General features: G+C 42.1%; 1 long non-coding RNA gene across 1 annotated transcript; it reads right to left on the bottom strand.

The window, feature by feature from the left end:
* Positions 1-10,580: 10,580 nt before the first annotated feature.
* On the bottom strand, positions 10,581-11,987 carry LOC132042883 (uncharacterized). The gene is made up of 2 exons (XR_009411617.1): positions 11,934-11,987; positions 10,581-10,876 (listed from the first exon to the last, which is right to left on the bottom strand). It is a non-coding gene; the product is annotated as an uncharacterized LOC132042883 (long non-coding RNA).
* Positions 11,988-24,392: the final 12,405 nt, after the last annotated feature.

The raw sequence follows: 24,392 nt of genomic DNA, 5'->3' as shown, positions 1-24,392 counted from the left end.
CTTAAGAACAAGCAATAGGGTGTTATAATTACCTTAAATATTTAGAAAAACCTGTAACAAAAGCTTCCCTTAGCTTACTGTCACACCCTAATTTCCGATAGGGCATGATGGGCACCCGACCCTTACTTAGGGCCGAGCGAACCCGCTGACTCTCGTAATACTCGTAATCATGCTGGGCCTTTAAATCATAAAAAGAATGCATAATGAAAGCTTTCAAAAGAAACATACTTTTCATCTTTCTCAAATCAAGTGAAATCTGTAAACATGTGAAATCTGTAATATAACGCATGTTGATACATTGCTTACGAACTGCTTGCAAAACTGACATATTATATACATGACTCTGTCTGCAAAGTCTCTAACATAACTCAAGATACCATAACATACACACTCTGACTCGGCAGCACTCCGGGAAGAAATGGAGCTCGCCAATCCAGCTGGAACATCTTCTACTCATCCGTATACACTTGCGTGGCATGAAACGCAGCCCCCGGAGAAAGGGGGGTCAGTACGGAATATGTACTGAGTATGTAAAGCATGAAATACAATAAACAGAATCATACTGACATAGGGAGTATAGAAAGACAGTACAGTAACCAGAAAACTGTAAGGCTTGTCTCTGAAACATAAATCAGGCGTGTCAATATCATGTCAAATTCATTATGGAACTGAGAAACATAATTAGTAAATCATCTTGTACATATGCATATATAACGTGTCCCGGTCCCCCAGCCGAGGGACTCGGTAAGAAAGTCATCATGTCATATACATATAACGTGCCCCGGCCCTACAGCGAGGGACGCGGTAAGTAAAATCATCATATCATGTACATATAACGTGCCCCGGCCCTCTAGTGAGGGACGCGGTGAATGAAGTCATCATATGCCATCTTGGCCGCCTCCCCATATCATCATATCATATAACGTGCCCCGGCCCTCTAGTGAGGGACGCGGTGAATATCATCGTATACATATAACATGCCCCAGCCCTCTAGTGAGGGATGCGGTGAATAATGCAGTGGAGTCGTGCACGAATACATGCCCTGGCCCGAGACACAGTGAAAGAAGTAATAACAGCTCGCACGAGCAGAGTAGTGAGAAACCATATGCACATAAATCATCTTTTAAGACTCGATAGATAAGTAGACAAAGCAACGCTCGAGTACCAAACGAGAGTCATGTTACATCCGTTCTCAATACCATTAGGACTCTTGAAATATCATTACGAAACATGTCACATAACGTCTCAGAGATCATAAACATATATCGAACCAATCCGAGCCCGCCTATGAAAGTTACGAGCATTTTTCATTATAGAGCACTTTTACGAACATATCATAGCAATCCGAGACCATATATGAAAGTTAGGGACATTATACGTTATAGAATCTTTTACGAACGCATCGAAGCGATTCGGTTCGGTCTATGAAAGTTAGGGACATTTTTCAACATAAAATCCTTTTGAGCAAAACTCTTTATACAACATTTGAAATCCAATCATACAAAAGACGTAAGGACCATAATTCTACTACATTAAGAATGCCAACATTAAGAGGTGAATAAGAATCGTAGGCATGCTCGGATCATAAGAATAGAGTTACCCCGAGGCTCATATCATGTCATATCTTACTTACGTCTAAGACATGCCAAAAGAAAGAAAGAGTACGCTTTACATACCTCGTCCGCTTCCTAAACTAATCCGAACTTAAGTCTTGGCTTCTCAAGATCTACAATAACGTCGTTAGACACCAAACATTAGTCATAAACACTTAGTAATCCAATTCCAAGCTAGCACTTTATCTACAGAAATTTGGGCAGCATTTCCCCTATAAACTCAACATCCCCGAGAATTCAACTCGGCCAAATCTTCAACAACAATACCAACAACCATATTAACAACATCAATAATCAATTCAAAACGCATTATAACGTTGTAACTCTTTTCTACATACTTGACAACATTCCACTTATATTCAATCCAACTACATACATTCAAGCCAACATCACGCTCACATATTCGAGTACTAATCCGAAACCATTCAAATAAGATTCAAGAACATTTCAAGCAATCCGCACAATATTTCAAACAACCCAATCAATATACTACTTCAACCAAAACCCTCCATTTCCAATAGAAACAACAACAACACATTTCTTTCTCCCAAATTCATGAACTATACCAACAATCCACACTTTAACAACATTATTCTCATAAATACAAGAAACTACATACAATTCACGTTGGCCTCTAAAACAGCCCACAACAATTACAACTTCAACTTGAATCATTAAACTTTCATTTTCATCATAGATTCCACAACAAACAACAACCAAAATACTACATAAAATTAATTCACCATGTTCTACCAAAAACAGCCCCTACACGGCCAAGCTTCAACATACAAAATTTCATGAATTTCATCCATTTCCACACACTACAACATGCACAAATCATCCATAACACATGTAAACAAAATTAAACCTCACCTTTTCCATTTGACTTCACTACTCGGCTAGGATTGTAAATTGCAAGAACGGATGTTTTGCTTGCTCTAACAACTACTCCACGTTGTAGAGGACCTTCCAATTAGTATAAAAGCTAGAAGAAAATATTTTTTCTTGATAAAAAATTAGAGACCATATTCGGCCAGCCCCCTTGGCCGAATGGTTCTCCTTCTTTGTCTTCAATTTCTCTAAGTTTCTAGAGTTTGCAAAATGATGAATTGTCTCACTTAGTCATCCTTTGTATAAATATATACTTAGCTCCCACAAATATATGGTGTACACATGTGCCATTTCATGGCTTGAAACTATTGGCCAACCATGGGTGGGGCCCACACCATACCCCACGACCACATTGCCCTTTGACCACTTTATGAAATATTTTTTTCCAACTCTTAGCCCTTAGTTTTCCTTATTCCCAATTTACCCTTAATATTCCATACCAATAAAAAGATGAATATGCAACTTATGCACTCCAACAGAATCGGAAAAAAAAATATAACCTTGTCCTTAACTTATCGCGGTTAGCTCGGAATATCCCAATGTTCAAGATACGGGATATAACATCCTTCCCCCCTTTAGAAAATTCGTCCTCGAATGTTCAATTAGTCTCATAAGGTCTCACAAGAATCTCGGGGGTTTCCTTTATTACTATAACTTGCACTTTTTCTACCAAATACATTTCTTCTTTAGCTTCTCAAGTCATCTCCTTCCTGTTATTATCCCGCCACACTACCTTAACAAAAGCCACGTATTTAGCACGCAACCTTATTACCTGACTTTTATATCCCGTATTTTGTACATCGGGACAATCCGGGTTAACTACGATAAGTTAGGGGCAAGACTATTCCGGGATACGAAGTAGAGATTTTTGTTGTTTTAAAAGCATAAGTGGTGTATGATTTTATTGGCATGGAAATATTAAGGAAACATTTGGGGTCAAATGTTATTTGTTATAGCCCGTACTTTGTACGTTGAGATATTTCGAGGTAGTCGTGGAATGTTGAGGGCAAGGTCTGATACGAAAATTTTGCCTAAATGGAAGAAATGGTATGTTCTAGTATATCGAGGGTTTTGAAGTCAAACAAAAGTTGAAAGTGAAGTTCGGGAAGTCTAGTTCCCAACGCAACAAGCAAAGACCTCAATCAGACATCGGGGGTAAGGAGATATGAACATTACAATTTTGAGGGGCAAGCCAAGAAAACGGTCTGCGCGAACGCGCCAGCGAGTGGCGCAAACGCGCAGAAGGCCAAAGGGCAGATACAGCGCGAACGTGCCCCCACGTAGTGCGAACGCGCGAACAAAAATTTGAGAATCATGTTCGGAATGAAGGTTGTGCTATAAGAAGGTAATAGCAACCTATACGTGACATTTGGAGATCATATGAAAGTAATTGGTTCATATGACGCTTATTAAGAAGTTCTCGTTACTGCTCGCCAAGTGGGGCCCACACGTCGAAGCGTTATAAAAGTCATATGAATAGACGTATGAGTGGTACATGGAAGGTTGAGAAAGTCCTAAGAAGGACCCATAAGCCAAAAATGAGTGTAAGCCCTCCAAAAGGACGATTTAAGGGAACGTTTCCGGATGATCTGACTTGGAGGGGCAAAAACGGCATTATAAGTTTGGAATTTGGGAACACCCCTAGAAATAAAAGTTGTATATAATTGCAAGAGCTTTCGAACCATAGGTCATGGGCCCTCACACGATGTCGGGATCAAAAGTTATGACCATTTTACTGAACGAAGGTCCCGGCAGAAAAAAAGGTTCAGCGCGAACGCGCTGACCACTTTTCCGGCATTTGGTTCCGCATTCAAACACGTTATAAAAAGGGGTAAACCCCCTTATTTTCAGGCCAAACACCCCTAAATACTCTCCAAAATCTGGAGAGTTTTCCAACCCATCCAAACCAAATTTTAGCCCAAACCAGTATAATTTCCCAATTCCAATCCGTCGATAGCGGATAGTTTTCGCCGTGAATCGTATAACGACGTGTGGTGGCCTAAATTTAGCATGGAAAAGTGGATATTGAACAATATTAAAGGGATAAAGGTATGAATTTCTTTCTATTTGTATTAATACCGATTTATTTACGAAGGAAGTGTGATTAAATGATTGTATACTGAGTTAAATAGTTATGAAAGTTGGAAAACAATGCGGGGGCGGTTTTATGAGATATTTTGAGATGGAAACATTATAATTGATGTTGGTATTGTTGTTGATGTTGGGTTGGGCCGAGCCATATTCTCGGGACGGTGTATTTATTAGGGGAGATGTCAATCGAAATTTGTAATATAAGTGAATTTATTTGAAAAATTGAGACAAGTGAATAACAATGGATTAAATGATTGTGTGAATTCTTTTGTATGTAGATTAACAAGTTTGGACAAATAAGCATAGCTAGTCGGTCGCGGCACAGGTATGTAAGGCTTACCCCTTTCTTTTTTTGGCATGTCTTAGTTGTAATAGGTTTGAATACGAGCCTCGGGGACGATTCTACTCTTAGAAATCCGAGCCTATGTTTGACCCTTTTTCATTCAGTATAATTGAATTAGGTATATTATGTTTAGTTAAGAAATGTGAGTTTGAACATATGTAACTTCCACCAATGGAATTGGATTACCCTGAAACTTTCGTAGATGACATTATAAGGCCAAATGTTCATAATTTACGTAAGCCACCTCGACTTAACCCGAGGTGGGCCCACATTTCCCGATACCTATTTGTATTGTTCTATTTGTTCTATTACCGTACGATAATTAAGGAAATCCTTGGCTATTGTTCCGAATTTGATATAAGTATCTGGTAACTCAGATATAAGTATTCTGGTTTGACTATTATGATATAAACGCTTCGGTACGAATGATCCGATTTGAATATTTTGATATAAGCATTCCGATGTAAATATTCCGATATAAGTATTCGATATAAGCATCCTATTCGATATATATATGTTCGACGAGTATTCTATAAGCATTCGATCTAAGCCCCTTATCTCGCATCCTATCTTCATTATCAAGTGGGCCATAGGAACCGTGCCATTTTTTTTTTCGTTACGCAACATCTACATTAGCGACGCGCATGAACACGTACTAGTAAACTTCGTTATCATTTTCTACAACAACATTACCATACTCGAACGGTATTTTTTTTTTTTTCGTTAGACATATCCGTCACGTACTCGACTAATCGTACACATCCGTCTACGAGCCTCTAGACATAGTACACTTATACATAGAAAGGGGCCGAGTACAAGCCGTGCCCAAAATACATACACAAAATAGTACCAAAAGAAAGTGAGGCTCCGAACAACCGGAGCGCTATCAACACCGCCGGTAAGGCCGCCGAGGATCAAGACCACCTGTCTGCTGACCTGCGCGGCATGAAACGCAGCGTCCACAAGAAGGGACGTCAGTACGAATAATGTACTGAGTATGTAAGGCATAAATGATAACATAATAAATGAATATAGAGTATAAGTCACAACAGGGTAGATATGCAGAGCTTATCCTGGTGCAAAGAAAGAACTCGTATACGTGTGCCCTATCGGCGGTGTATTACGCGAGCTTAGCCCACTTTTTCGAACCCGGTGTCCCGTATCCCCGTATACGGTAAACAAGACGTTTCAAGAGACGGTACATTCCAAAGGTGCACGACATCGCAAAGGAACAAGACATTACGGAATGCGACATCACAAAGGAACAAGACATTACAAGGAACAAGACATTACAATAAGACATTACAAAGAATGCAAAGATCTCTTTCTTACATTTACGTACGCCGAATACATCGCTCTCCCCCCCCTCCCCAACAAGGTGTCCCAACGAACATGTCACATATATATAGAGAGATATCCAATATTGCGATACGCGCGCGTACGGCTCTCCCCAAATCCCGCGTCCGGCATCCCGCGTCCGGATGATAAGCCACCGAATCGTGGGACACAGTTGCCCTTGCCCCTTCCCCATATCCATTTGCATATACATATACTTATACATATACATACACATATACATACACATCATAAGACGAGATTACAATAAAAATGTCATAAAGTATATTTTTGTTTACTTAAAATCTTTATAGCGTTCACTCCTTACAATACAGCTTAAGATATTAAGGAATCGTGGACGTATATTCTCTTTTAGCATTAACGTCGTCACAAATATCATAGACATTACCTATAAGTGCTTTAAAGCAATCGGGTTTCATTTATACGAGTTCTAGAGGTTTAAGAAGTTTTCCAACCTTTTACACTCTTTCTAGTTCAATTCTACTGAGTGAATAGTAGCGAATTTCAATCTTGGATTTCGAGAGGAAGAATGATCCCCGAGGCCCGTGTCCAACTTAGTACGTCTAAGACATGCCATAGAAAGAAGGGGGAAGCCTTACATACCTCTTTTCGCTCCTTTAGCTATTCCAAATTCACGTTGCAATGTCGTCAAAATCGCAAATTGGTCAAGTTTACCCAAAACTCTTATTAGGGTTCTTAAAGTTAGGATCTTAAGGAAGCGCTTGGCTACCGAAATTTCGGCAGCACTTCCTTTGTAAATACAACGTCCCACCAAGTTCAACTTGGCTATTTCATCAACAACCAACAATCCGGGATTCAAACCCGGCCAAACTATCAACAATCGAGCCAACAATTACACTATACTTTCAATCAAACATGTTATAACACCATTAGTCTACTTGCCAATATCATGCCATAATTCATTCGATAATCCCAAATCAATACAAACTTGCTTCATTTTTCTTCCGTTTACACCGCTAGAATTACCACAACATAACTAATATGCCAAACAACATTAGTTCATTTCCATTCCAATTTCCATACACCATTCGGCCAACACCTATAATTTCCAAATTCCACTAATTCATTCAACTTTCACTTTTAATACAAATTCCACTATAACTACAACTAAATTACCACATAAAATTCAATTCATATTTCCTACACATCAACACACACTCACGGCCAACTTGCATGCACAACTACAATCTTTCCAAACTCAATCAACTTTCATTTTCCATTATCAACATAACTTCCATAACAATAACACAACCAAATACTAACAAAATAGTCACTACCTAATTTCTACACACACACCTATATCACACGGCCACACACACATGCACTTCCATAACACATAAATTTCATTCACTTCACACCCTATAACACGCACGACACACCAAACCATCCATAACATAAAAAGAAGGTGAATTCTTACCTTTTTCTCCAACCCTTCTCTTGGCCAACTTGTATGAATATGAGTCTTTCTTGCCCAAATGAATACTCCACCTTGTTAGGCACCCTCTAATTAGTAGAGAATGATTTTTGGAGGAATTTTTCTCAACTTTTTCCTTGAATTTTCTCTTGGCCGAAAGGCCTTGGGTTTTCTCCTTCTTTTTTTTTCTTCTTGTTTTTCCTTGAATTTTCTAGAGAATTATGGAAATAAGATGACTTAGTCATCTATTTAAATCCATGCATGAATTAATTTTTGGGCCTAGCCCATGTCATGGCCGGTTGGGCCTCAATTAATTCCAACAAAAATCTTTCAAGCCCACTTATATTTTGGCTAGGTCTCGTAATTTAGAATATTTTTTTCCAACTTCCAAATTCGCCCTTCGTCTTCCTCCATGTTTCCACGAGTCATACCGCGAATTTCCTTTTATGCCCCTAACGTTCTTAATATTTCCACTTCTAAATTCTTTATAAGCAACTCATATGCTTAGCAAAACAATAATAAGACCTTGGTTGCCATCTCCCCGCAATTACCTTGAATTACCCGAATGCACTAAAACGCGGGATATAACATCCTCCCCCCCTTTAGAACATTCGTCCTCGAATGTTAAACTAACCTCATGGTGCATTATAATACTTTGGGGAGGTTTCCTTCGTAGATATCCCACGTATCGCTCAACACATCCATTCTAGGAGCTTAGGTTGCCTTCCAGTCATAGACCAATCGATTTAACTCCGAACACTGGCTCTGTGTTAACAAGTTCCTCTTGTTGGCCCTTGAATCCTCATAGTCCATTTTTGGTCCAACATGTCCACCCCTTCTGCTAGTCTAGTCCGTCTCCGCCTACATGACTTCTATAGGGTTGCTAACCATTCCACACACTCTAATTTACTTTAAATTACTCACCTTCACATTCGTCCCCAGTTTCCATAATTATGAAATTTCCAACATATTTCCCAGGGGGTCACCCATCGTGAAATTACTCTCACCCTAGCACGCTTAACCTTGAAACTTTAATGCATTTCGCCGTCTTAACGTTAGTATTTTCGTCGTCGCTCCCCGGCACTACTTATATCCCATAATGCGGGACGAGTTGGGGTCTTAGCAAGCTTTTCAAATCGCCCACGTAACACATCTTTTTCTTTATTCACAATTCTGCCCTCCGCAATCTCTAGTATTCGTTCTTACCTGTTCGTATGGTTACTTTTCGTCTTAATTTCTGAATGTTCAACAATACAAGGGCGGCGTGGAATAAGATGGAATCCGAATCCATTTACACGCATATCATAGAAAGTGCCGAAAAAGTACCTGTGGCCGCGTCTGCGGAAGGCTCAGGATCCTGTCGTCCTGTAGTTGCATATAAGCGGTGCATAGGACCAGCTGAACTAGGCGCCCCTCCTCTACCTCGGCCGCGGCCCGCTGGGGCCTGGAAAGTCTGTCCACGAGGGCGCACTGTCGACGATGAACCAATTGCTGATCCGGCTGGCTGAGTTTGGCCTCTTCCATCCTTTAATGGGCAGTCACGTACTAAATGGTCAGTTCGACCGCAGTAAAACAACCACCGTGTGTCCGTGTAACACCGCCCGCAGTGTGGCTTGCCACACCGAGCACATCGTGGTGGGGGTAGCACCGTCCTCGCTAGACTCGCGCCATATTGGAATTCGAAGCTCTATTAGTAAATCGAGGAGGTGCACCGGCCGCCGATCGGCCCGAATACCCGAATATTGCCGTGTCGGCCCTTCTCTATACTCGCTTCTAGTCCTAGAAGATCCGCCCTTTTTCCCGGGACCCCCTATCCCGAGCGCTCCTCTCTCTGAGGCTGTTGTTGCTCCTCCAGATTTTGAGCATGGGCCTGGATGCGAGCAATAGTCATTCCGTCTTGGAGCGAGGCCGTTAAACATTCCTTAATTATATGCGGCCCCAACCCACTCACAAATCGATGTACATGATCCCCCATATCAGCGATCATGGCTGGGGCATACCTGGCCAGCGAGTTAAACCGAAGACTGTATTCTCGAACACTCATATTTCCCTGTTTGAGGTTCAGGAACATATCGGCTCGAGCTCGTCGAACCTCTGGTGGTAGGAAATGCCGCAGAAATGCTTCAGTAAATTCCTGCCAAACCGGGGGAGGGGCATTTGCTCCCCTAGAGGATATCCAACTGTTGTACCACAAGACCGCTACGTCCCGCAATCTGTACGATGCCAATTCCACTGACTCTGTATCTGAAGCATGTATAATCCTCAGTGTCCTTAGCATCTCGTCTATGAAATTCTGCGGGTCTTCCTCTGGTTTTGACCCATAAAACTCGGGGGTCTTAGGGCGATGAAATCACGGGCCCTAGCACTTACTGCCCTGTCTCCCGGGTCCGTATCTTGCCGCTGAGCCTGTGCGGCAACTAACTGAGTCAATAACTGGATGGCCTCTGCCATCGGCTGGCCCGGAGCTGCTGTCTCGCCCTCCTGGGCTGCCCTAGCTTTCTTCTTTGGCGGCATTACTGAAACCATAACATAGGATTAGGAAAGGAATATAGAATCCTGGTAACATAGCTCTATCGCACGATCTTAGAATACAAAGAAGGTCATATTTCCTAAATGCCCTGTAGCCTCCTGTTTATAAGTGTGGCGCGCTACACACCCATAAACAAGACTCTACTGGACACGGCTCGTAGACAAACCCCTAGGACCGAACTGCTCTGATACCACTTCTGTCACGACCCGTCTAGGGGCCGTGACGAGTACCCGATACTTGTACCGAGCACCCCCTTATCTCGCATCCTATCTTCATTATCAAGTGGGCCATAGGAACTGTGCCATTTTTTTTTTCGTTACAGAACATCTACATTAGCGACGTCAGTATGAACACAGACTAGTAAACTTCGTTATCATTTTCTACAACAACATTACCATACTCGAACAGTACATATCTGGCTGTACCTGACTAACTGTACACATCTGTCTACGAGCCTCTAGACATAGTACACTTATACATAGAAAGGGGCCGAGTACAGTCGTGCCCAAAATACATACACAAAATAGTACCAAAAGAAAGTGAGGCTCCGGAACAACTGGAGCGCTATCAACACTGCTGGTAAGGCTGCTGAGGATCAAGACCACCTGTCTGCTGACCTGCGCGGCATGAAACGCAGCGTCCACAAGAAGGGACGTCAGTACGAATAATGTACTGAGTATGTAAGGCATAAATGATAACATAATAAATGAATATAGAGTATAAGTCACAACAGGGTAGATATGCAGAGCTTATCCTGGTGCAGCAGTAACCTGTACATGTGTGCCCTATCGGCAGGTATTACGCGAGCTTAGCCCACTTTTTTCGAAACCCGGTGTCCCGTATCCCCGTATACGGTAAACAAGACGTTTCGATGAGAGACACGGTACATTCCGAAAGTGCACGACATCGCGATGAAAGGAATGATACATTACGAACAAGACATTATTACAATGAAGACATCACAAAGGAATAAGATACATTACATTGAAAGATGAAACAACAGACATTACAAAAAGAACAGTATCTCTTTCTTACATTTACAGACGCTGAATACATCAGCTCTCCCACCCCCCTCCCCAACAGTGTCCCAACAGAACATGTCACATATATATAGATAGATATCCAATATTGCAGATACAGTCGCCGCGTACGGCTCTCCCCAAATCCCGCGTCCGGGCATCCCGCGTCCGGGATGATAAGCCAGCTGAATCAGGTGGACACAGTTGCCCTTGCCCCTTCCCCATATCCATTTGCATATACATATACTTATACATATACATACACATATACATACACATCATAAGACGAGATTACAATAAAAATGTCATAAAGTATATTTTTGTTTACTTAAAATCTTTATAGCGTTCACTCCTTACAATACGGTTAAGATATTAAGGAATCGTGGACGTATATTCTCTTTTAGCATTAACGTCGTCACGATCGTCATCATAGACATTACCTATAAGTGCTTTAAAGCAATCGGGTTTCATTTATACGAGTTCTAGAGGTTTAAGAAGTTTTCCAACCTTTTACACTCTTTCTAGTTCAATTCTACTGAGTGAATAGTAGCGAATTTCAATCTTGGATTTCGAGAGGAAGAATGATCCCCGAGGCCCGTGTCCAACTTAGTACGTCTAAGACATGCCATAGAAAGAAGGGGGAAGCCTTACATACCTCTTTTCGCTCCTTTAGCTATTCCAAATTCACGTTGCAATGTCGTCAAAATCTGCAAATTGGTCAAGTTTACCCAAAACTCTTATTAGGGTTCTTAAAGTTAGGATCTTAAGGAAGCGCTTGGCTACCGAAATTTCGGAAGCACTTCCTTTGTAAATACAACGTCCCACCAAGTTCAACTTGGCTATTTCATCAACAACCAACAATCCGGGAATTCAAACCCGGCCAAACTATCAACAATCGAGCCAACAATTACACTATACTTTCAATCAAACATGTTATAACACCATTAGTCTACTTGCCAATATCATGCCATAATTCATTCGATAATCCCAAATCAATACAAACTTGCTTCATTTTTCTTCCGTTTACACCGCTAGAATTACCACAACATAACTAATATGCCAAACAACATTAGTTCATTTCCATTCCAATTTCCATACACCATTCGGCCAACACCTATAATTTCCAAATTCCACTAATTCATTCAACTTTCACTTTTAATACAAATTCCACTATAACTACAACTAAATTACCACATAAAATTCAATTCATATTTCCTACACATCAACACACACTCACGGCCAACTTGCATGCACAACTACAATCTTTCCAAACTCAATCAACTTTCATTTTCCATTATCAACATAACTTCCATAACAATAACACAACCAAATACTAACAAAATAGTCACTACCTAATTTCTACACACACACCTATATCACACGGCCACACACACATGCACTTCCATAACACATAAATTTCATTCACTTCACACCCTATAACACGCACGACACACCAAACCATCCATAACATAAAAAGAAGGTGAATTCTTACCTTTTTCTCCAACCCTTCTCTTGGCCAACTTGTATGAATATGAGTCTTTCTTGCCCAAATGAATACTCCACCTTGTTAGGCACCCTCTAATTAGTAGAGAATGATTTTTGGAGGAATTTTTCTCAACTTTTTCCTTGGAATTTTCTCTTGGCCGAAAGGCCTTGGGTTTTCTCCTTCTTTTTTTTTCTTCTTGTTTTTCCTTGAATTTTCTAGAGAATTATGGAAATAAGATGACTTAGTCATCTATTTAAATCCATGCATGAATTAATTTTTGGGCCTAGCCCATGTCATGGCCGGTTGGGCCTCAATTAATTCCAACAAAAATCTTTCAAGCCCACTTATATTTTGGCTAGGTCTCGTAATTTAGAATATTTTTTTCCAACTTCCAAATTCGCCCTTCGTCTTCCTCCATGTTTCCACGAGTCATACCGCGAATTTCCTTTTATGCCCCTAACGTTCCTTAATATTTCCACTTCTAAATTCTTTATAAGCAACTCATATGCTTAGCAAAACAATAATAAGACCTTGGTTGCCATCTCCCCGCAATTACCTTGAATTACCCGAATGCACTAAAACGCGGGATTATCATCAAGGTGAGAAATACGATGCATTATTGGTAATTCATCACCAAAAACATAGATGGTCATATTGTAAAATAAGCATTTCGGTATTTTCCGCCCTAATCTTCACTCCGATAACTGAAACATAAATCAATATTCGCAAAAGAAGCGTACGTATTTTCGAGTCAATGTACTTATCTTTTAGTCATAATTGTTTTGAATAGTGACCTTGTTCAGCGTCGATAATCATGCACATCCTCATACTCGCACATTTTCCTTAACACAACCCACGGGGCACGGGGGAGACGCTCGGTCTAATGTTCTAAAGGGGGAAAGGATGTTATTATAGAAGATTTCCGTTGGAAATATTCTAAGTCAATTCTCCCGAAGGGTTAAGGACAAGGTTGTAAATTTTTCCGATTTTGTTAAAAATAGAGACTTTGCATATTCATCTTTTTATTGGTACGGAATGTTAAGGGTAAAATTGGAATAAGAAACTTTGCATAATTTGGGACCGATTTAAAGGTGAATTATGGAAAGCTAAACATTTCATGAAAAAAGTTGGGGCCAAAAGTGAAATTTTAGAAACTTATTAAGGTTATGAAATTATGGCCATGAAAAACAAAAAAATAAAAATAAAAATAGGCCATGTTTTAGGGCCATGGGCCACATGGAAGCAACATATAATGTATTAAAAGATGACTATTAAGTCATCTTCATCATTCTTCACCCCTTAGAGAAAAATCAAGAACCTTGGAGAAGAAAAAGAGAAGGGCCATTCGGCCATGACTATGCAAATTTCAAGACCAAGATTTAGCCATCAAAAAAATTGTTTCTTCTAGCAAAACCTACTAATTGAAGGTCCTAAACAACGTGGGGTTGTTGTTAGAACAATAGACTACTCGTTTTCATTATTCACTCACCTTAGCAAGTTGAACAAGTTGGAAGAAAGGTAAGTTTTAATCTTGTTTTGATGAGTTATGGATGGTTTATGTGTGTCGTAGTATGTCAAAATGGATGAAATTCATGAAAATATGGATGGTGAATTGTAGCCGTGTATGTGTGTGTCAAACCGTGTGCATGTTGTGGTGTGTTAAAAGTAATGAATTAATTCTAGTTAGCATGTTTTGTTGTTGTAATGTGAAGAAAAGAATGAAAATCATGGAATTAGTATGTTGAGGAATGGTCGAAAAATGGTCCCCTTGTGTGTGTTGGAAAAGGAACAAATGTTACTTAGTATTTTAGTTGTGTCGTTATGGATTCTATGTTGAAAATGAAGTTTAATGATTCAATTTGATGTTGTAATGGTTGTGGGCTGATTTGGAAGTTAATGTGCTTTTATGTAAACTTTATATTTAGGAATGACATTGTTAAAGTGTGGATTATTGGTGTAGTTTATGAATTCTAGAAGAAAGGAATGTATGTTGTGTTATGTTGAGTTGGGAAGAGATTTCGGATAAGTTGAGTGTGGTTTGGGTTGTTTGAAAATTGTGTGAATTGTTTAAAGTGTACTTGAATATGGTTGAATGGTTTTGGATTAGTAATCGAATGTATAAACGTTGATATTGGTTTGTATGTAAGTAGTTAAAGTGAGTATATTGGAATATTATGAATGTTGTTGAATTATGTAAAAAGGGTTACTAATGTTAGAAATGCATTTTGAATTGATTATTGATGTTGTAGTTTGGTTGTTGGTATTGTTGTTGTTGAATTTGGCCGAGTTGAATTCTCGGGGTGTTGTATTTATAGGGGAAATGCTGCCCAAATTTCTGTAGAATTTGGTGTTCGTTTAGAATTGAATGCCTAAATGTTTATAGCTAATGTTTGATATATAATGACGTTATGTAGATCTTGGGGTGCCCGAGACTTGAGGTTGGATTAGCTTGAGAGCGGACGAGGTATGTAAAGCCCACCTTTCTTTCTTTTGGCATGTCTTAGTGTTAAGTAGGTTATGATATGTTACGAGCCTCGGGTAACTCCATTCTTAAATCCGAGCTTGTTTATGATCTTATTCGCTTCTAAAGATTTACTCTCTTAATGTGGCCTAGCTAAGGCACTTATGTTTTCATTTGATTGGATTTTTAAAAAGTTATGTAAAGAATTTTATTCCTAAAAGACGCCGTAACTACGAACAACCGTAACTTCCGTAGACGAGCTCGGATCGCCCCGAAACGTTCATAGGAGATTCCATAAGGCATAACATCCCCCAACTTTCATAGGCGGGCTCGGATGGGGTTGATACCCGTCCGTGGGCCCCGAGACTTTTCTATGTTCGTTTCTAGCGACTTTCGGAAAGGACTTAGTATGATTATCACCTTAACTTCCGAGTATGGATTACTTATTTATCTATTGAGTTTGTGATAATTATTTTTATGCATATCGTTACTCACGACTTTGCTCGTGCATATGATCGTTACATCCTTCGCCGAGTCTCGGGCCGGTTATGTTCGTGCGCACTATGATATATTCCGGAGTATGGTGTGTCCGGTTCGCCGAGCCTCGCTAGAGGGCCGGTTCCGAGTATATTTGGCGTTATGATGTGTTATGGCGTTATGATGTGCTATGTGATATGTCGGTTCGGAGATATGAAACCTTCGAGTATGATGTGTTATGGCGCCAATGTCGGGCAGCGGCGACCATATTCTAAGAGCCTATGCATGATTTGTTTTTTTTTTCAAAGTAAATATTTTGACATTTTGCATATTGTATTTATTTTTTTGCATCTTTGTTTCGATTATGATTCTATTATCGTATTTCTTGCTTTACATACTCGACATATTCCGTCGACCCCTTTCTTCGGGGGCCGCGTTTCATGCCCGTAGTACGTACGCCCGCTTGGTGATCCGCCACCTAGGACACCTACTCTACTATTTGGGAGTGCTCCTTCGTCCGGAGCTCACATTTTGGTATATATTCTACCGTTGCATATGTATATATTCATTCAGGGGTACGGCGGGGCCCTGTCCCGTCATATGATTCTGTTATTCCGTTTAGAGGTCTGTAGACATGTATGTGGGTTATGGTATTTCTGTATAGATATGTTCGCATGTTTTATGTTTGGGCGGTTTCATTCGCCGGGGCGGCCTTGTCGGCTGCATATGCGTACTTTGATATGTTATGTACATTACGACAACCTCGCCGGCTTTTGTGACATATGTTTGCTCTTATGCGATAATCCGAGACTATGTGTGACCATTTGTATCTTGTGCAAGTTTAGTATGCGATTCTCGAGTATCGTGCGTAGTGTCCAATTCGGACACTAGTCATGGCCTACGGGGTTGGGTCGTGACAAAAGTGGTATCGAGCGGTTCGTCCTCGGAATGTCTACGCACCGTGTCTAGTAGAGTCCCGTTTATCGGTGTGTTGTGCACCACATCTATAAACAGAGGCTACAGACATTTAGGATGTTATCTTTCTTCGATCTTAGATCGTGCGATAGAGCCGTATTATTAGATGGTTCTTTCTAACGAATTGTTATGTTTTCGCCGATGCCAAGGAAGGCGACGAACTGCCCGTGGGGCAAGTCTACGGCGGCGGGAGAGACCAGTCGGGCCCAGAGTTACTAGGGCCCGTGCTCAGCTCGAGCCTGAGATTGTGCCCCGGTCGGCTAGTTCTGCCACCCCATCACCATCAGAGGGGCATAGAGCGCAAGCAGTGCCCCGCAGTCGGGCGGCTCCACCGCCCGCTCCCCGAGGTTCGAGTGCCCGAGCCTCCGCCCTCGCCCGGGGCGGAGGATAGGGCTATGAGGGACGCCGTTCGGCCCGCTCCACTAGATTGGTGGCGGGGGGCGGTCCACGGACAAGGATTAGGGAGATGATCATGCGGACGGACGTGAGGGCCGTAGGGCCCGCTATTTCTTGACTTGTAATCCACCGAGTTTTTCGGGTCCAAAGCCCGAGGGACCCCCCGAGTTCATCGAGAGATGCGGCGTACGTTGCGGCTTGATTATGGCTTCCGAGACCGAGTCCGTCGAGTTTGCGTCGTATCGGTTGTATGATGTAGCATCTAATTGGTATGAGTCTTGGGAGCTGTCGAGGGGCGGGGTGCTCCTCCAAAGATATGGGATGAGTTCGAGAGGCCTTTCTGGCCATTTTCTACCCCCGCAGACGAGACGAGCCGTGGTTCCAAATTTTTACATTTGAGGTAGGGCGGCGGGGAGTGTCCGGGAGTATAGCCTTGAGTTTGATTCTATGGCTAGATACACACCTCATATTGTGGCTGACATGGCTGATAGAGTGCACCAGTATGTGATGGGGCTGGATAGTTATCTGATCGATAGCTGTATGGCGATAGCTTCCCAGCCCTGTGTGGATATTGCACGGGCATAGGCGCGCATGCCCGGGGTATGGAGGAGCGACACGAGGGCGCCACCGACGGGGGCTACGGCAGAGCCGCCCCAAGAGGGCTAGATCGGCCGGTTGACTGAGAGTCTCGAGGCAGACCCTCGGCGAAGAAGACAACAGATATCCTTCCCGCCCCAGCCCCGAGTACACCCCCCATAGTTTGCGGGTAGGAGACCGACAAGACGGGATATTCGGAGCCGGTCGAGCTCCCGTGCTTCGGGAGTACGGATGGACGGAGGTTCCGGCGGCCGAGGCCACCCATACCGATGCCCCCACCGTAGGAGGCATCACCGGGGAGTGTTATCGCGCACGGGCGCTTGTTTTATTTGTGGCCGTCGGGCCATCGTTATGAGAGATTGTCCGCTCGGGGGTGGTGTGGGGTGCGGCTCGGCCTACAAGGATCGTGTGTGCCGGTTCATCTTCATCTTCGCAGCTATGCGCCCCCGCGGGCGCGGCATGCCGGCACCAAAGCAGCCGCGGTAGAGGCCGTGGCGGAGCGTCCGCTCTAGCGGTCCTTCGAACCGCATATATGCCTTGGCTAGCCCGTCAGATCAGGAGGCGTCGCCTAACGTGGTTACAGGTATATTATTGGTTTTCTCTCGAGCTGTATATGCATTGATAGATCCAGGCTCCACTTTATCATATATTTCTCCCTCTTGTTGCTAATAAAATTGGGATAAAACCTAACCGATAGAACCATTTGAGGTAGCTACACCGGTAGGAGATTCTGTTATAGCCAGGTAGGTTTATAGAGATTGTTCGATAATTATCTATGGCCGTTGCGCTAAAGCAGATTTGATAGAGCTAGATATGACCGAATTCGATGTTATTATGGGTATGGATTGGCTAGCTTCCTGTTATGCTAATGTTGATTGTCAGAAGAAGGTAGTTCGTTTCCAATTTCCGTGGGAACCGATTATAGAGTGGAAGGTAATACAAAGATCGCCGAGGGTAAGTTTATTTCATACCTCAAGGCAAGAAAAATGATCAGAAAGGGCTATATTTATCATCTGGTTCGTGTGCATGATCTAAAAGTAGAAGCACCGACTCTTCGCCGTCCCATGGTTAATGAATTCCCGATGTATTCCCGACGAGCTTCCGGTCTTCCTCCCCGAGCGGAGATAGAATTCACGATAGATGTGCGCGTACACTCACCTATATCTATTCCTCCGTATAGAATGGCACCGGCAGAATTAAAAGAATTAAAGGAGCAGCTGAGGGACTTATTAGAAAACGATTTCATCCGGCCCAGCACGTCACCCTGGGGAGCGCCGGTATTGTTCGTGAGAAAGAAAGACGGGTCGCATGCGATGTGTATTGATTATCGGGTACCGAATAAGGTAACTATAAAGAATAAATATCCCTCCCCGATTGATGATTTGTTTGACCAAATAAGTGGTGCTAAATGTTTCTCAAAGATAGACTCGCGGTCAGCTACCACCAAAACGTGCGAGTACGGGAGGCAGATATTCCCAATACGGATCATTCGGACCGTATGGGCATTATGAATTCACGGTCAGTGATGTCTTTTGGGTCGACTAATGCTCCAAAGTTTTCTAAGTATTTATGGATCTAATGAATCGGGTATTCAAACCGTTCTTAGATATGTTCGTGATTGTATTTATTGATGATATTCTGGTCTATTCACGGTCAGAAGAGGAGCACGCAGATCATCTGAGGACGGTACTTGGGGTACTCCGGCATCAGAAATTGTATGCTAAATTTTCTAAATGTGAATTCTGGCTGACTTCAGTGGCATTCCTGGGGCATATTATCGGGGCTGATGGCATCCGGGTGGATACCCAGAAGATTGAGGCCGTAAAGAATTGGCCTAGGCCTACGACACCTACTGAGGTATGTAGTTTTCTGGGACTAGCTGGTTACTATAGAAGATTTGTGGAGAAGTTTGCTTTGATTTCAGCGCCTTTAACAAGGCTAACTCAGAAGGGAGCCAAGTTTCAGTGGACTGATGCTTGTGAACGAAGCTTCCAGTTGCTGAAAGAAAAGCTGACTACAGCTCCAGTTCTGACTCTTCCTGAGGGACCAGACGGGTATGTTATTTATTGTGATGCTTCTGGCGTTGGATTGGGGTGTGTATTAATGCAGCACGGCAGAGTTATAGCCTATGCCTCCCGGCAGCTCAGAAAGCACGAAAGAAATTATCCCACTCATGATTTGGAGCTTGCAGCGGTAATTCACGCTCTGAAGATATGGAGACATTATTTATACGGCGTTCATATTGATATATTTACAGATCACAAGAGCCTCCAATATATCTTTAAGCAGAAGGAACTGAATTTGCGGCAGAGGAGGTGGTTGGAGTTGCTGAAAGACTACGATGTCGATATTTTATATCATCCTGGGAAAGCTAATGTTGTAGCAGATGCACTCAGCCGTAAGTCTATGGGTAATCTAGCGGACGTGCCATCAAAAAAGAAAGAAATGGTTCGTGAGATCCACCAGCTAGCTAGTCTTGGAGTCCGCTTGGCTGATTCTGGAGGTACTGGGATTTCTGTCCGAGAAGTAGCTGAATCCTCTATTCTGGAAGAAATAAAGCGACACCAATATGAGGATCCTGTTCTGGTGCAGTATAGAGACACAGCTCTTGAAAAGGAGAAGACCCCGTTCGAGATTACACCTGACGGAGTACTACTATACAGGGGCAGATTATGTGTACCTGATGTTGCAGGGCTGCGGCGACAGGTTATGGGCGAAGCACATTATGCCCGTTATTCTGTTCACCCAGGGTCGACGAAGATGTACCATGACCTCAGATGCTTATCCGGTGGGATGGTATGAAAAGGGACATAGCGAGTTCGTCGCTCGGTGCCCAAATTGTCGACGAGTTAAGATCGAGCATCGAAGCCAGGACTTATTGCGGAAATGGAGATTCCGACTTGGAAGTGGGAGATAATTAATATGGACTTCATTACAGGTTTACCTCGCACTCCACGGAAGTATGACTCCATATGGGTTATCGTTGATCGGCTGACAAAATCAGCCCACTTCCTTCCAGTCAGGACTACTTATTCGGCTGAGGATTATGCCAGATTATATATTAAGGAGATAGTAAGACTTCACGGAGTTCCCATATCTATCATCTCCGACAGAGGTGCCCAATTTACAGCTAATTTCTGGAGATCATTTCAGGAAGGATTGGGGACCCAGGTGATTCTCGGTCTGACATTCCATCCTCGGTCGATGGACGAAGCGAGCGTACTATCCAGACGCTAGAAGATATGTTACGGGCCTGTGTTATTAATTTCAGAGGTAGCTGGGACGATCATCTGCCGCTTGTTGAATTTGCCTATAATAATAGCTACCATTCCAGCATCCAGATGGCACCGTACGAGGCTTTGTATGGCAGGAAATGCAGGTCACCAATTGGCTGGTTTGATGTTGGGGAAACTAAATTAATTGGCCCAGATATGATCCAGCAAGCGGTTGACAAGGTGAAGCTTATTCGGGAAAGATTGTTAGCGGTCCAGAGTCGACAGAAATCGTATGCAGATAATCGACGTCGGCATTTGGAGTTTCAGGTTGGTGATTGGGTGTTACTGAAAGTGTCACCTATGAAGGGTGTTATGCGATTCGGCAAAAAGGGGAAGCTCAGTCCGAGATATATTGGGCCTTATCGTATTATGTCCGTAATGATAGACAGGTTGCCTATGAATTAGATCTACCAGCTGATTTGGGAGCGGTGCACCCGGTATTCCACGTTTCTATGCTTCGTAAATGCATTGGTGACCCTTCCAGAATATTCCCCATAGATGATATCCAGGTCACAGAGGAGCTATCCTACGGAGAGTAGCCTATAGCCATATTGGATCGTCAGGTAAGAAGGTTGCGGAATAAAGATGTGGACTTCGTTAAGGTGTTATGGCAGAATAATAACAGAGAGAAAATGACCTGGGAAGCCGAGGAGGAGATGAAGAAGGAGTATCCTCACTTATTATCGGTGCCTACAGGTAATCTAAACTCCTTACTTGACTATGTTGATCAATGAATGAATTGTGTGGCATAGCTATAAGAGAACTCCCCCGAAATTTGCTTATAAGATCCCGTAGGACGAATCTAACATTCGAGGATGAATGTTCTAAAGGGGGGGAGGATGTTATATCCCGTATTCTGTACATCGGGATAATCCGGGTTAACTACGATAAGTTAGAGACAAGACTATTCCGGGGTACAAAGTCGAGACTTTTAACCACGATTTTGTTCTAAGACATAAGTTGCTTGTGATTTGGTTGGCATGGAATATTAATAAAATTTGGGGGTCAAAAGTTATTTATGGAAAGTATTTATTTCATGAAAAAGGAAAAAAAAAAGAAAATAGGGGCCATGTGGCCGGCCACCTTGGTGTGGGCCAAGGGCCACATGGATGATAAATATATGTATACAAAGATGACTAATAAGTCATCTTATTCATCTTCATCACTTAGAGAACAATCAAGAAACTTGGAGAAAGAGAGACTAAGGCATTCGGCCATAGCCCCAAAAATTCAAGACCAAGAAATAGCCATCAAAAAAATTGTTTCCTCTAGCAAATCAACTAATTGAGAGGTCCTTATTAACGTGGGAGTGTTGTTGGAGGCAATAAACTACTCGTTTCCCTCATTCACCATCCTAGCTAAGTTGTGAAGTTGTGAAGAAAAGGTAAGGTTTAATCTTGTTTTTATATGTTATGGATGGTTTATGCATGTTGTAGTATGCAAAAATGGATGAAATTCATGAAATATTGCATGTTGGGGGTTGAGCCGTGTGCATGATGTATGGTCGTGTGTGTGTTGTGTTGTGTTGAAGTAATGAATTAAATTCTAGTTAGCATGTTTGATTGTTGTAGTATGAAGAAATGGATGAGAATCATCAATATGTATGTGTGTGGTGATGGCCGAATATAGGCCATGTTGTATGACAAAGAATGGATCAATTCTATTTAGTGTTTTGATTGTTGTCGTGGTGAATTCCATGCTTATAATGAGGATTTAATGCCTCAAGTTGAAGTTGTAGTTGATGTGGGACGTTTGGCACCTTAATGTGATTCTTATGTAAATTTTACATTTGTGGAAATGACATTGTTAATGTGTGAAATGTTGGTGTAATTCATGAATTTGGGAGAAAGGAATGTAGTTGTGTTGTCCTCGGGTTTGGAGGTGAATTCGGGTGAGTTGGTATATTGTTTGGGTTGTTTGAAATATTGTGTGAATTGTTTAAAGTGTTCTTGAATATTGTTTGAAGGGTTTCGGATTAGTAATTAAACGTATGAGCGTTGATGTTGGCTTGAATGTAAGTAGTTGAATTGAATATAATGAATGTTGTTGACTTATGTAAAAAGAGCTACTAACGTTAGAATGAGTTTTGAATTGACTATTGATGTTGTTAGTTTTGTTGTTGGTATTGTTGTTGATGAATTTGGCAGAGGTGAATCCTCGGGGTTGTCGTATTTATAGGGAAAATGCTGCCCAAATTTCTGTAGAATTTGGTGTTCGTGTGGAATCGGGTTACTAAATGCCTTTAGCTAATGTTTGGTATTTAATGACATATTGTAGATCTTGGGAAGTCCGTGACGTAAGTTTGGATTAGCTTCGAGAGCAGACGAGGTATGTAAAGCCTAACCTTCCGTTCTTTTGGCATGTCCTAATGTTAAGTAGGCTATGATACGAGCCTCGGGGTAATTCCATTCTTACGATCCGAGCTTGTATATGATTCTTAATCTCCTCTTAATGTTTGCCCTCTTAATGTATTTAAATTAAGGTCCTTATGTTTTATATGAAAGGATTTCAAAAGTTGCATAAAGAATTTTGTTCCTAAAAGACTCCGTAACTACGAACGACCGTAACTTTCGTAGACGAGCTCGGATCGCCCCAAAACGTTCATAGGAGGTCCCATAAGGCATAATATCCCCCAACTTTCATAGGCGGGCTCGGATGGGGTTGATACCCGTCCGTGGGCCCCGAGACTTCTCTATGTTGTTCCTAGCGACTTTCGGAAAGGACTTAGTATGTCTATCGCCTTAACTCCCGAGTATGGATTACTTACTTACCTATTGAGTTATGATAATGATTTTTATGCATATGGTTACTCACGACTCTGCTCGTGCATATGGGTATTACCTCCTTCGCCGAGTCCCGGGCAGGTTATGTTTCGTGCGCACTATGTTATATTCCGGTGTGATGCTGTGTTACGGATCACCGAGCTCCTCGCTAGAGGGTCGGGTTCCGTTTATATTTGGTGTTATGCTGTGCTATGGCGTTATGATGTGTTATGGGATATGTCGGGTTACGGAGATATGAAATCTTCTGGTGTGATGCTGTGTTATGGCGCCAATGACGGGCGGGCGACCATAGTTCCTGAGCCCCATGCATGATTTGTATTTTTAAACTAAATGTTTTTGACATTTTGCATATGGTACTTATTTTCTGTATCTCTTGTTTCGATTATGAATCTGTTTACTGTATTTCTTGCTTTACATACTCAGTACATATTTCGTACTGACCCCCTTTCTTTGGGGGCTACGTTTCATGCCCGCAGGTACAGACGCCCAGTTTGGTGATCCACCAGCCTAGGACATCTATTCTGCTATTTGGGGGCGCTCCTTCGTCCGGAGCCTACATTTTGGTATACATTCTTCCGTTGCATATGTATATATTTATTCAGGGGTACGGCGGGGCCCTGTCCCGTCATATGATTCTATTGTTCCGTTTAGAGGTCTGTATACA

The sequence above is a fragment of the Lycium ferocissimum genome, unplaced genomic scaffold, assembly GCF_029784015.1.
Source record: "Lycium ferocissimum isolate CSIRO_LF1 unplaced genomic scaffold, AGI_CSIRO_Lferr_CH_V1 ctg18871, whole genome shotgun sequence".
NCBI lineage: Eukaryota > Viridiplantae > Streptophyta > Magnoliopsida > Solanales > Solanaceae > Lycium > Lycium ferocissimum.
Note: the sequence above shows the minus strand (reverse complement) of the source record. Positions and strands in the feature narration are given on the sequence as shown.